Genomic DNA, 14,477 nt, shown 5'->3' on the forward strand with positions numbered 1-14,477 from the left:
TATTAAAATCGGTGTCTATTGACAAATAAAAGCGCTCATAGACATCGGCTAAAAAACCAATGTCTATGAGCGAAAATCTGCGCTCATAGACGCCGGTTTTTAGAAAAACTGGTGTAAAATACTCAAAGACATCGGTTTTTACTTAAAACTGTTGTTGTTCCACCGATGTCTATGAGGGTTTTTCTTGTAGTGAGGGGGAGTTTGCGCTCTAAGAAAGGGAGAGAATGAAGGAAATCTTCATTCAAGCCTTGATATAAAGAAGAGGTTAAGGTTATGGGATTTAGCCTTGGTATAAAGAAGAGGTTAAGGCTATGGGATTTAGCCTTAGTATAAAGAAGAGGTTAAGGCTATGGGATTTAGACTTGTGATAAAGAAGAAGTTAAGGCTATGGGATTTAGCTTAACTTAGAGGAATTGTCAAACATCAAAAAGGGAGAGATTGTTGGGGCAATTTCCTTTGGTCAAGGTTAACCAGTTTGACTAAGCTTGAGTTGAGTCAAGCTTGAGTCGGGGTTTAAGTTTTAATGTTTGACAATATATGGAGATTTCTAGGGCAATCGTCCGGTTATGGACATGGTCAAAGGGTTGACTAGGTTGATGAGCATACAAGTCAAGTAGGTCAAGGTTGATAGGAGACTTGACTGGGAAAGTCCTAACTAGAGGTTAGGCGTATGGAAGTCCTAACTGGAGGTTAGGCGTATGTGAAGTCCTAACTAGAGTTTAGGCAGTGGTGGAAGTTCTAACTGGAGTTTAGGCAGTGGTAGAAGTTCTAACTGGAGGTTAGGCAAATTGGAAAGTCCAAGTGTGATCTTAGCAAAGGAGAAAGTCCTGGTCAGAAGCCAGGCAATTGGAAAGTCCAACTGTGATCTTGGCAAAGGGTGGTAAGTCCTAGTGTGACTTGGCAAGGAGAACTCGATAACTAGGATGAGGTCGACGAAGCTCTTGAAAGTAAGGCGTGAAGGATGGAGAGATATCCGAGGGACGCAAGGCTGATGGAGGAGGCTAGAAGGCTAGTTCGAGGTTAGTCGAGTGTGGTGGTAGAATCCGACAACTAGGATGAGGCCGAAGGAAGCTCTTGAAGGCAAGGCGTGAAGGATGGGAGATATCCGAGGGACACAAGGCTGATGGAGGAGGCTAGAAGGCTAGTTCGAGGTTGGTCGGGTGTGGCCAAATACTAGGCACGGAGACCCAACAGGTCATGGTTGACCGGGAGTTGGGTTGGAGGCTTTGGACTTGAGTTTAAGTCAAGTCCAGGCGGGTCAATCGATCGGGCGATCGATTGAATCAGGGTCCAATCGATTAGTGTATGCTGCGATTGTGGGAAGACCCTATTAATCGGTCGATCGATTGGGATGTGAAATCGCAAGAACAGAAGCTTTTCCCAATCGATCGAGCGATCGATTGGGCAGGGGAGTTCTTGCGCGATTGCGAGAACACAGAACTCTTCTGAATCGATCCACCGATCGATTCAGATGTTCCCAATCGATCGCTCGATCGATTGGGATTCGACCGTTGCGCAGGAAATGAGCGATGGACGACTACGATGAAGCGGTGCTGATGTGGCAATCGATTGGGAATGAATTGGATAGATTGGGAGCACTATTTAAAGCCTGGGCGGAGCGTTTTCTCCACAGATTTTTGCGATCTGTTTTCTACGATTTTCAGCGATTCTTCATGAGCTTTCTCCGATCTACTCATGCCAGTTCTTGAAGGCACTTGGGGAGTTTCTCTAAGGTTCAAGAGGCGACGACAAGCACAAGTAAGCAAGAAGAAGGGTGTATTACATTATATTTTTGTTTCTTCTTCTTGTATTCATGTTTGTGTGTGAGTACTGTACGAGACTTCTCCACCTCTGGCTGCGACCAAGAAGGAGGTTTTCATTAGTGGAGTGAGCGTGTCGTGTGAATCCTTGGATTAGTCACCTCTTCTTAAGGTGGATATCAAGTAAATCTGTAGTGTTAGCGTTGTGTGTGTCTTGTGTTTATTTCCGCTGCACATTATCAAGATGAAGCAACCGACAAACGCATCGAAACGCTATTCACCCCCTTCTAGCGGGCACAAAGGTCCTAACAATAGTGCATTACATTGCCTATTGTGTAGTAGTCTTGTCGTTCGTCATATCTGAATTATGTACTTAGGTTTTTGATACCTAGACCATCGTATGATTTATTTCCTCTTTGTATCTTTTATATGGAGGTGTATATTGTCTATATCGACATGTTTAGTGTCATGCACCATCTTGCATGATTGCATGCTGGCGATGATCAACTCCAATATTGTTGAGCGCATCGCCAGTTACATGATTTGCACACACAATCACTCATGAGTTAGTGGTATATCAGGCAGGGTGTGTGCAGTTTGCTCTATCAAAGCTCCGTTAGTCCGCTCCTGGGTAACGATGATTGCAACGTGTAGCGGGTAGGGATCCCTCCCCTATGATACAGGGAGATGAGAGCTTAGGCTCCCCCACTATGTTTGGGGTAGGAGGATAGGTGTACTCCGACAGTATTCTTTCCACTCGGTCACTCAGTAGCAGTGATGGCAAAGTGCACAGTTATCATATCCCTACCCACTCGGTCTCACCATTGCGTGTGAGATGGTTAACTGGTGTCAGGGGTGACACATGTCATTTTTGCACCATATGCACAGATTCCATTTATTGTTTGTGATTGCTGTATTTTGGATGCTGCATTTGTTTGGGTTGCATATGTTTGACATGCATACAAGTGATAATTTGTATCTGGTCTGATGACCCTTTACATTCAGATAGGAGGTTCTGGTGAGTATAGTTTCTATAGCCCTTTTCAGTTTGCATTTCCTTTTACTGTTAAGAAAATTATACCGCGTAATTATTACTGTTAGTTATATATTATTATACATGTCTATTTGGTATCCGCTGAGTTCTTGAACTCACACCGTTGCTTTATATTTTTATTTCAAGTTGATGTCGTCAGGAGGTTCCGGTTGCTAGTCCCCTTACCGTAAGAACTTTCGATTTGGTCTTTTGGTTTTTAGTTATTTGCTTAGAGTCATTTTTCAGACTTGTATTGGTTTGCACTCTGAATTTTATGTGGTTTGTCTTTAAGTATTGTACTGATTGGATTTTTGCTTGCTTGGTGATTTGTATTTGTTATGTTTTGCTACACGCCTACCGATCGGCGGAAGAGGTAAGTTTAGATGTTGTTTTTGCTTTCTTTTATATTGTGGTGATAGCCGGAGGCTGTTTTGATATAAACTGTGTGGTTTGTTTAGTACTTTTATTATTATTGTTTCGGTCATGTTGGCGAGATTAGTGTGGCTCGGAGGGCTTATAGTAATGTCTCATATTGTCACCGGTACAAGGGAGATGCTGCCGAAATTTCTTCTAGCAAGGACTACCTGGGGCGTGACAGTTGCTGGATTTCTAAGCATCAAGAGGCATTTTCAAACAAGAAGAGAGTAAGCTCGGGTTTATTGTTGTAAATCTATAGGATTTCATTCGTATTAGCTTCTCCTTTTCTTCTGGTTATATGTGAGCTTATACGAGGTTTCTCCACCTCCAGATTGTTCCGAAAAGGAGTTATTTTCATAGTGAAGAGTGTGCTTGAGTGTTGATCCTTGGATTAGTCACCTCATTTTGAGGTGGATACCAAGTAAATCCTAGTGTTAGCATTCGTGGAGCTTCGCTTCGTATTTTTTGCTTCAAATCATCATCAACAAAGCAAGATGAGCTATTCACCCCCTCCTAGCTCCCGGAGTATCCCAACAAGTGGTATCAGAGTGAGGTCGCGCTTCATCAGACTCATCGCTGAAAAGGGCAACAAGCTAGAGGAAGAACAAAAAGTTGAAGTCCTAATTTCAACAAGTTAAAGACTATCATTAAAAGAGCTCAACTATCAAAAGAGCTCAACTTTAAGATGGATTTCCAAGATCAACTCGAATATGATACTAAAGTGCCTCCACCATTCATGTCAACAAGCTTCAATTCTTGGAAATCAAGGATCGCGAACTTCTTGATGATGAAGATAGAGCAATGGTTTACTCTAATGGAAGGATTTGAGGCTCCAAGGGATAGTAAAGCAAAATCATCAAGAGAAGCAATTGAAGCAAGGAACAAATCCAAAGATGTGACATAAATGATAAGGTAATAAAACCCTTGGTTAATTTATTGTCGAGCTCTATTGTATGCAAAATTAGAGAATATAAAGATGTCATGGAGCTATGGAGAAAATTGACAAATAATTATGAAGATCCCTCCACTATACCAAATCAAGAAGAATCCAAAGAGAGAGATTTATTTGATCAAGAGGAAAAGGATTCAGAAGTTGAGGAGATGCTCTGTTAGGGTGTATACTAAAAGCCTAGCTTTTGTATAAACATTTATTTAGAAATAAAGAATCATAGTGGTCAATATCTACATTTATTTGTTAAATGTAATTTGTTCAATTAATTTAGATAGTAGACAATATAGTGTGTGGTGTCATACACAGAAGATCATGTTGTCAGTTCTTTATAAATTATAAACAGTTGCTCGCGACTAAGATGGAAAGGAACAAACTGTTGAAGTAGTCGTAGTGTAATTAAGTATTGGTATATCTTAACTAATAAATTACACTGATACACTCCAAGTGTATTGAGTAGAACCATTTTAGGTAAGTTCTTTTTGTACTGACTTAATAAAAAACTAGAACTTAGTTATTATGGAAGTGTGTGCTCTTAATCCTAATATAATAACAAGCACATATATTTAATATTTATTTCTTTGACTTATCAAAGGGTGATGTTTAGCTCGATAAATCAATATGTCCGATAAGTTGGAAAATGATATTACTTATAGTGTGTGTTGTTGATTATAGAAGGAAACTGTGTCCTAGTTATCTTGGTTGAGAATGTCCCCAAGAGGGGCTCATAAGGATTGTCATGTTAAACCCTGTAGGTGGACTTAGTCCGACATGACAATGAAGTTGAGTGGTACTACTCTTAGAGCTAGATATTAATTAAGTGAGTTGTTAGTAACTTACTTAATTAGTGGGCATTCATTATCTTAAACACAGGGAGACTAACACACTCATGATAAGAAGGAGCCCATAATGTAATTTGGGATTGGTGCGGTAGTGCGATAATAACTCTCTAGTGGAATGAGTTATTATCGATGAACTTGAGTTGTGTGTTTGGGGCGAACACAGGATACTCAAGCTCATCGGAAGGCTAAAACCAATTTCTCCTCTAGGTCCCTGTCATAGCCTCATTAAAACCTCAAGTCCATCCAAAGAAAGACCCATCTTGGTGTCCAAGAAGGGGGCTGGTCCATTGCTTGGTGACCAAGCAATGGCCGGCCATCATATCCTCTTAAGGGGGTTGGCCCCTTGCTTGGTGCCCAAGCAAGAGGGGGTCGGTCACAATAATTCAAACAAGGAGGGGTGTTTTTGAATTTTTAAAATCTTCTCTTTGTAGAAAACTATAATTTTTAAAAGAGAGATTTTTAATTTAAAAACTTTCCTTATTTGAATTAGGTCACATGTTTTAAAAGAAAGTTTAAAAGTTTTAAAATTTTCCTTTTTAACCATCCTCATGGTTTAGAAAAAAAAAGGAAGAGAAGTTTTAAAATTTAAATTTTCTATCACCATGTTAAAAAAGGAAATTTTATAAGAGAAGTTTTAAATTTTAAAACATGGTTTTAATTTTTAAAAACTTTCCTTTTTTAACTCCTACTTTAGGAAATTGAAAGAGAGCTTATAAAATTTTATAAGAGGATTTCTTCATGTAAAATTTTATATATAAAAAATATATATATTTCCTTCTTTATAGGGGTCGGCCACCCTTGCTTGGTGCCCAAGCAAGGGGCCGGCCAATAGGATTAAATCATCATCCAATCAAATTAAAACTAATCTATGATTGGTGATTGATTCAATCAAGAGGAAAGAAAAGGAAAAATAAAAAGGAAAAAGGAAAAACATGAGGAAGATTTTAATTTTTGTAAAAAAAATTTCCTTATTTGCCTTGGGCAAGTATTATAAAAGAAGGAGAGGAGAGACTTCTTGGGTTAATAAATTATTTTTCTCTCTTCTCTCTAGTCTCCTCTTTAGGGTCATTCCCTAGTTCTTTATCATGCTAGGGCCGGCCACATATATTGCTTGTGGTTCCTTTAAGTGGTCGGATACAAGAAGGAGGAGAAGGAGAAGAAGAAGAAGAAGAAGAAGAAGAAGAAGGAGGCATCTAATTCTAGTCTCTTGCTTGTGCTCTCTCATGATGGTCGGATCTCTCCCCTTCCTTTTCCCTTGCTCTCTTTTATTCCTAAATTGGTGATGGTGGCCGGATTTTAGAGGAGGAAGAAGAAAGCTTTTGGGTGGTGTTCATCTTGGAGGATCATTGCCCATACGACGTCCAAAGCAAGGCCAGGAATACGGCAGAAGATCTCGAGGTCATTAGCATACAAAGAGAAGGTATAATTAGCAATTGTTTTCCGTATCATGCTTGTTATTTCTTTTTGTAAGAATTCCAAATACAAGAGGCATTAGATCTAGTTTTTTGAATTTATTTTTTGAGTTTGTGTTTTCTTTGTTTTTCGAATTTGTGATTCGATTGTTCTTTTTGGTTAACCTAAGGAAATTAAATATTAGCTTTCCTTAAAAGGCTTTGTCTAGGCAGTGGTGGTTGCTCCCATATCCAAGAAGGTCATGTGCCTCGCCATGCAATCCTGGAAGCCAATTTTGAAAATTAATATTTAATGGAATTAATAACATAGGTGGATTTGAATCAATAGTGTTAAGTTCCACTTGCGATTCAAATCTAAACCATTAAGAATAGATAAGTTAAATTTGGAATCAATGATGTTAAGTTCCGTCTGCGATTCATAATTTAACTTCTAAAGAACACAATAGGTTATTTAAGCAAAGGTTCAACACCTGTAAAAAAAAACTTTGTACAGTGGAACCAGTACGTTTTCCTAGGACTAACCAACACTTGGTATCAGAGCTAGGGTTTGCCTCTGTGTGTTTAGAATTCAAATAGGTTATGCACATGTCATACATAATTTAGGCAGGATAATAGTAGGATGTGCTAACTTTTTGGTTGCAGACTCCAACTATTATGGCTTATAGTTGTTGTGTGTGATTGGACCCTTGGACATGTCAAGGGCATTATTGTGTGTGTGCATGATTGTATGTAACTAATACAGCAGGAGTTGTATTAGCCCTAGGATTTTAGAATTTTATTTTCGATCTAGATTTCATGTACATTCCCTCATGGAATATAGGATCGACATATGTAAAATTCTATTTTTATCGCGGATCGAATGCTTACGAGGCGTGGTACTTTTGAAGCACTAGAGGCGCAGCGGAATAAGAAGTAAGATGGATGCGACTTCTCGACCCGATGGCGGTTGCAGCAGCTAGGGTTGGAGCACACAGAGGACAGTGATGGAAAAGGCTATAATAGTTGGTAAAATAATTTTCATATTTATTGCTTTTATTTACTGTGATGTGTATGTATGCATGTGATGTATGATAGGATAATTTAAAACCATCACTTTAAATAACTAAGTGGGAGAGGGATTTATTTTGATAAATTCCACGGTCTCCATTACTGGTTTGTAAGTGATGCAAACAAACTTGCGCGTTGGCTCTGAGTGCCTTCCTCCATATCAGATGAGTTTGTTTACGGATCACTAGATCAAACTTCCATTTAGGATGACTATAGGAAATTAATGAAGAGCGTGTGATCTTCCCCATCGGAAGGGGCACAATCTTATTAATGGACTTAGTGTCAAGTAATGGTATACACTTAGGCATGTTTAATAGTATCCTCCCCATCGGAGTCACTGCTATTATTTGTGTGACCAAAGGAAAACCAACTATTAATTTGTCAAAAAGATAAGTTGACAAGATAATAAAATTAAAACCCCCACTTACAAATGTCGAGTTTTTGTATACATCCACACTATCGTGGCATACAAAATTCACGGTGTATGAGGTAATTTTATTTGTCAGGATGACAAGAAAATAAAATTAATGGGAAAAACTCCTCTTACAAATGTTTGGTTTTGTATACGTCCACACTATCGTGGCATACAAAATTCACGGTGTTTGAGGTAATTTTATTTGTCATAAAGATTTATTGACAAGATAATTAATGGGTAAAACCCTCCTCTTACGAATGTTCGAATTTGTATACGTCCACACTATCGTGGCATACAAAATTCCCGGTGTTTGAGGTGTTGGTGAATTTAAATAATATTGTTTGAGGAATCAATATTATTTTAAATACAAAGTTTTGACCAAAATATTTGATCAAAGATAGACTAACTATTAATTTTATTTGTCATGAATTTAGGATGATGAAATAATAAAATTAATGGACAAAATCTCCTTTTTTAATTTGTATATGTCCACACTATCGTGACATACAAAATTCACAGGGATTTTAAAGTGTTGGTCTTGACCAAATATTTTTGTGATTCTTAGGATTTTAAATGTTTGTCAATCCCCTAGTTGTTATACTATAGAAAAGACTTAGTAGTCCCAATTATAATGGTAGGACTTGGACATTAAGGTAGACTGTCCTCTTAGAACTAAGAATAATGTAGGTGTATTTAATTCATTAGTTGTTGAAACATATTTAGTGGTGTTATCTACCAGTACCTGGAGTGTAGATACAGATGCCACTAATCATGTCTGCAATTCATTGCAGGGTTCCAGGAAACCCGACAACTATATGAAAAGGAAAACACCGTCTACATGGGCACTACTGCAAAAGTAGTAGTGGGAGATGTTTACCCTCTGATAGGAATAAAATATGGATTTTCAGAAATTGTCTTTACGTACTAAGTTTAGAAAAAACCTGATTTCGGTTTCTAAACTATTAAAGAATAGATGTTCTGTCTATTTTGATAACAAACTTGTTATCAAGAAAAATAAGGAAGTTATCTGTTCTGGTACGTTGGTTAACAATTTATAATTCAATAACTCCCACAATGTAAATGGAAATTAATAACACATTTTATAACTTTAATAAGAAAAAGCAACCTTCGGAAATGAACCAATCATATTTTTGGCAACTAAGGCTAGGTTATATTAACTTGAGTAGGATTCAAAGGATAATAACCAATGAACTATTGGGTTTATTGGTAGTGGAAATCTTTCCAACCTGCGAGTCTTACTTAGAAGGAAAAATAACCAAGAAGCTTTTAAATCTAAGGGGTATGGAGCCAAAGATATGTTGGAATTGGTTCATTCTGATTTGTGGAGACCTTTGACTATCCAGGCAAGAGGTTGTTTCGAATATTTCATCTCTTTTATAGACGACTATTCGAGATAAGGATACATTTACTTGACGCGCCACAAGTCTAAGTGCTTTGATTAGTTCAAAGAGTACTAGGCTGATGTGGAGTAACGTCAAAGTAAAAGTATCAAGACACTACAGTGAAATCGTAGTAACGAGTACCTCTTAGGAGAGTTTAGGAGTCACTTATCAAAAGTCGAGATTTAATCCCAACTAACTGCACCTGGTATACCCCAACAGAATGGTGTAGTAGAAAGAAGGTATAAGGCTCTTATGAAATAATTAGATCGATGATGAGTTATTCAGAAAATTACCAAATTCGTTTTAAGGATATACACTAGAAACGAAAGTGAACATAGTACCTTCTAAGTCAGAACTCTCTACTCACATAGAATTGCAGAATGAGCGTAAGCCTAATCTGAAGCATATTTGGATTTGGGTGGTCTAGCACATGAGAGACACTGATAAGTTGGGCATGAGTTCACTTGTTTGTGAGTTATCCTAGAAAAACAAAAAGAGGTTTATAGTCCTTAAAATCGGAAGGTCATTGTTGGCACCAATGCTCGATTTTAGAAAAGGACTATACTATAAACCACAAGTCCATCAGTAAAAATTGTTCTTAAGGAAATTAAAAGACACGTCTAATCTAGTACCAACTGTACAAGATGAAATATCACAAGAAACTGCAATACGTATCACAAATGATACACAATTGTAGAAAGTGTCTCATCGTAGTGGGAGGGTTGTTAGGAAACCTAAAAGATTAATGTTTTGGGAGAGTCTTTGGACTTGATCCCTGGTGGACATGAACCTGATCCCCGAACATATGACGAAGCACTCCAAGATAAAGATGCAGCATCTTTGCAAAGATAAATAAATACAGAATTAGAATATATGTATTCTAATAGAGTCTGAGAGCTTATAAAATTACCAAATGGTATAAAAGTCATTGGGTAAAAATAAGTCTACAATAGGAAAAGAGGGATAGATAGGAAGGTAGAAACTTTCAAAGCAAGACTTGTTGAAAAAAGGAAACTTTTTTACCGATAGTCATGCTTAAGTCTATTCGGATTCTTTTATTTATTACTTCTCATATGGACTATGAGATTTAGCAAGTGGATGTCAAGACAGCTTTCCTTAATGGAAGTCTTGAAGAAAATATCCATATATAGCAACTAGAAGGGTTCATTGCAAAGAGCAAAGAGCATCTTGTGTGTAAGCTCAATCAGTCTATGGACTGAAGTAAAGCTTCAAGGTCTTAGAACATCCGGTTTAATAAAGTAATCCAGGCCTATAGATTTATTTAATAATCGAATGAGTCTTGTGTATACAAGAAGTGTGATGGAAACGTGGTGGTATTTCTTGTACTATACGTAGATAACATTTTTGGTAGTTGGAAACAATATCAAAGTGTTGTCAGAAGTAAGGGTATGATTGTCCAAATGATTCGATATGAAGCACTTGGGAGAATGCATATATTCTTGGGATCAAAGTAATAAAGGATCACAAGAAAAGAATATTTTACTTATCCCAAGCTTCATATATCGAAAAAAAATCCTTGCTCGTTTTAAGCATGCAAAACTCCAAGAAAGGTTTCTTACATTTTCAGCATGGAGTAGCTTTATCTAAAGAGATGTCTCCGAAGACATCAAAGGAGATAGAGGAAATGAAGGCAGTTCCTTATGCTTCGGCTGTCGGAAGCTTAATGTATGCTATGCACGAGATCAGAAATCTGTTTTGCCGAGGGCATAGTTAGCAGATATCAAAGTAACCCTGGACAAGGACATTGGACTGCGGTAAAGCATATATTGAAGTACCTTAAAGGCACTAAAGATTATATGCTAGCTTACAAGACAGATAATTTGGTCCCTGTGGGTTGCACGGATTTTGACTTCCAATCGGATAGGGACAATAGTAAGTCGACCTTGGGGTTTTGTGTTTACTTTAGGAGGTGAAGTCATAACTATGGAAAAGTGATAAGCAAAGGTGTTTTTTCGGACTCCGCCATAGAAGCTGAGTAAGTGGCAGCCTCTGAGGCAGTCATAAAAGTTGTATGGCTCAGATACTTCATGATGGACATAGACATGTTTTCTGGTTTACCCAAAAATTATTACAATTTATTGTAATAATAGTGGTGCAGTAACAAACTCGAAGAAACCATAAGTCCATAAGGCAAGTAAACACAATAGAGCGCAAGTACCACCCAATATGAGAAATCGTATAAACGAGAAGAAGTTGTTGCCACCTAGATTGCATCAGGTGATGACCTATAGATCCTTTCACTAAGGTCCTTAAGGCAAGAGCTTTTGATGGGCATATTGAAGGGTTGGGAATCAGATGTATGGCAGCATTTATGGCAGCATAGTCTTTTAGTATAAGTGGGAGATTGTTAAAGTGTATATTAAAAGCCTAGCTTTTGTATAAACATTTATTTAAAAATAAAGAATCACAGTGGTCAATATCTACATTTATTTATTAAATGTAATTTGTTAAATTAATTTGTATAGTAGACAACATGGTGTGTGGTGTCACACACAAAAGATCATATTGTCAGTTCTTTATAAATTATAAACAGTTGCTCGCAACTAAGATGGAAAGGAACAAACCATTGAAGTAGTCATAGTGTAATTAAGTATTGGTTTATCTTAACTAATAAATTACACTGGTACACTCCAAGTGTATTGAGTAGGACCATTTTAGGTAAGTTCTTTTTGTACTGACTTAATAAAAGAACTAGAACTTAGTTATTATGGAAGTGTGTGCTCTTAATCCTAATATAATAACAAGCACATAAATTTAATATTTATTTCTTTGACTTATCAAAGGGTGAGGTTTTGCTTGATAAATCAATATGCACGATAAGTTGTGAAATGATATTACTTATAGTGTATGTTGTTGATTATAGAAGGAAACTGTGTCATAGTTATCTAGGTTGAGAATGTCCCCAAGAGGAGCTCATAAGGATTGTCACGTTAAACCCTGCATGTGGACTGAGTCTGACATGACAATGAAGTTGAGTGGTACTACTCTTGGAGCTAGATATTAATTAAGTGAGTTGTCAGTAACTTACTTAATTAGTGGACATTCATTATCTTAAACACAGGGAGACTAACACACTCATGATAAGAAGGAGCCCATAATGTAATTTGGGATTGGTGCGGTAGTGCGATAATAACTCTCTAGTGGAATGAGTTATTATCGATGAACTTGAGTTGTGTGTTCGGGGCGAACACGGGATACTCAAGCTCATCGGAAGGCCAAAACCAATTTCTCCTCTAGGTCTCTGTCATAGTCTCATTAAAGCCTCAAGTTCATCCAAAGAAAGGCACATCTTGGTGTCCAAGAAGGGGGTTGGTCCATTGCTTGGTGACCAAGCAATGGTCGGCCATCATATCCTCTTAAGGGGGCTGGTCCCTTGCTTGGTGCCCAAGCAAGAGGGGGCCGACCACAATAATTCAAACAAGGAGGGGTGTTTTTGAATGTTTAAAATCTTCTCTTTGTAGAAAACTACAAGTTTTAAAAGAGAGATTTTAAATTTAAAAACTTTCCTTATTTGAATTAGGCCACATGTTTTAAAAGAAAGTTTAAAAGTTTTAAAACTTTCCTTTTTTAACCATCCTCATGGTTTAGAAAAAAAAAGGAAGAGAAGTTTTAAAATTTAAATTTTCTATCACCATGTTAAAAAAGGAAATTTTATAAGAGAAGTTTTAAATTTTAAAACATGGTTTTAATTTTTAAAAACTTTCCTTTTTTAACTCCTACTTTAGGAAATTGAAAGAGAGCTTGTAAAATTTTATAAGAGGATTTTTTCTTGTAAACTTTTATATAAAAAAATATATATTTCCTTCCTTATAGGGGTCGGCCACCCTTGCTTGGTGTCCAAGCCAGGGGTCGGCCAATAGGATTAAATCATCATCCAATCAAATTAAAACTAATCTATGATTGGGGATTGATTCAATCATGAGGAAAGAAAAGTAAAAATAAAAAGGAAAAAGGAAAAATATGAGGAAGATTTTAATTTTTGTAAAAAGTTTTTCCTTATTTGCCTTGGGCAAGTATTATAAAAGAAGGGGAGGAGAGACTTCTTGGGTTAATGAATTCTTTTTCTCTCTTCTCTCCAGTCTCCTCTTTAGGGTCGGCCCCTAGTTCTTTATCATGCTAGGGTCGGCCACATATATTGCTTGTGGTTCCTTTAAGTGGTCGGATACAAGAAGGAGGAGAAGGAGAAGAAGATGAAGAAGAAGAAGGAGGAGGAGGAGGCATCTAATTCTAGTCTCTTGCTTGTGCTCTCTCATGATGGTCGAATCTCTCCCCTTCCTTTTCCCTTGCTCTTTTTGATTCCTAAATTGGTGATGGTGGCCGGATTTTAGAGGAGGAAGGAGAAAGCTTTTGAGTGGTGTTAATCTTGGAGGATCGTCGCCCACACGACGTCCAAGGCGAGGCGAGGAATACGGCAGAAGATCTCGAGGTCATTAGCATACAAAGAGAAGGTATAATTAGCAATTGTTTTCCGCATCATACTAGTTATTTCTTTTTGTAAGAATTCCAAACACAAGAGGCATTAGATCTAATTTTTCGAATTTATTTTTCGAGTTTGTGTTTTCTTTGTTTTTCGAAATTGTGATTCGATTGTTCTTTTTGGTTAACCTAGAGTTATTTAAGAAAATTAAATATTAGCTTTCCTTAAAAGGCTTTGTCTAGGCGGTGGTGGTTGCTCCCATATCCAAGAAGGCCATGTGCCTCGCCATGCAGTCCTGGAAGCCAATTTTAGAAATTAATATTTAATGGAATTAATAATTAACATAGGTGGATTTGAATCAATAGTGTCAAGTTCCGCTTGCGATTCAAATCTAAACCATTAAGAACAGATAAGTTAAATTTGGAATCAATGATGTTAAGTTCCGTCTGCGATTCCTAATTTAACTTCTAAAGAACACAATAGGTTATTTAAGGAAAGGCTCGACACTTGTACAAAAAAATTTTGTACAGTGGAATCGGTACATTTTCCTAGGACTAACCAACATGCTCATCATCCAAAGAAGATGAGATTGAAAAAGATCCATCCTCAAGAGAGTGCAAGGACAAAGGCAAAAGGGCGTACTCTTTATTTGTTGTGCACGAGAATTTAGAGGTTGAGGGATGCTCAACATTCGAGAATGAAGATATTGAAGAGGCCTCCATCTCAAGGATTGAGGGGGAGTGTCATTCATTGACACCAAA

Source organism: Zingiber officinale, chromosome 6A (assembly GCF_018446385.1).
Source record: "Zingiber officinale cultivar Zhangliang chromosome 6A, Zo_v1.1, whole genome shotgun sequence".
Lineage (NCBI taxonomy): Eukaryota > Viridiplantae > Streptophyta > Magnoliopsida > Zingiberales > Zingiberaceae > Zingiber > Zingiber officinale.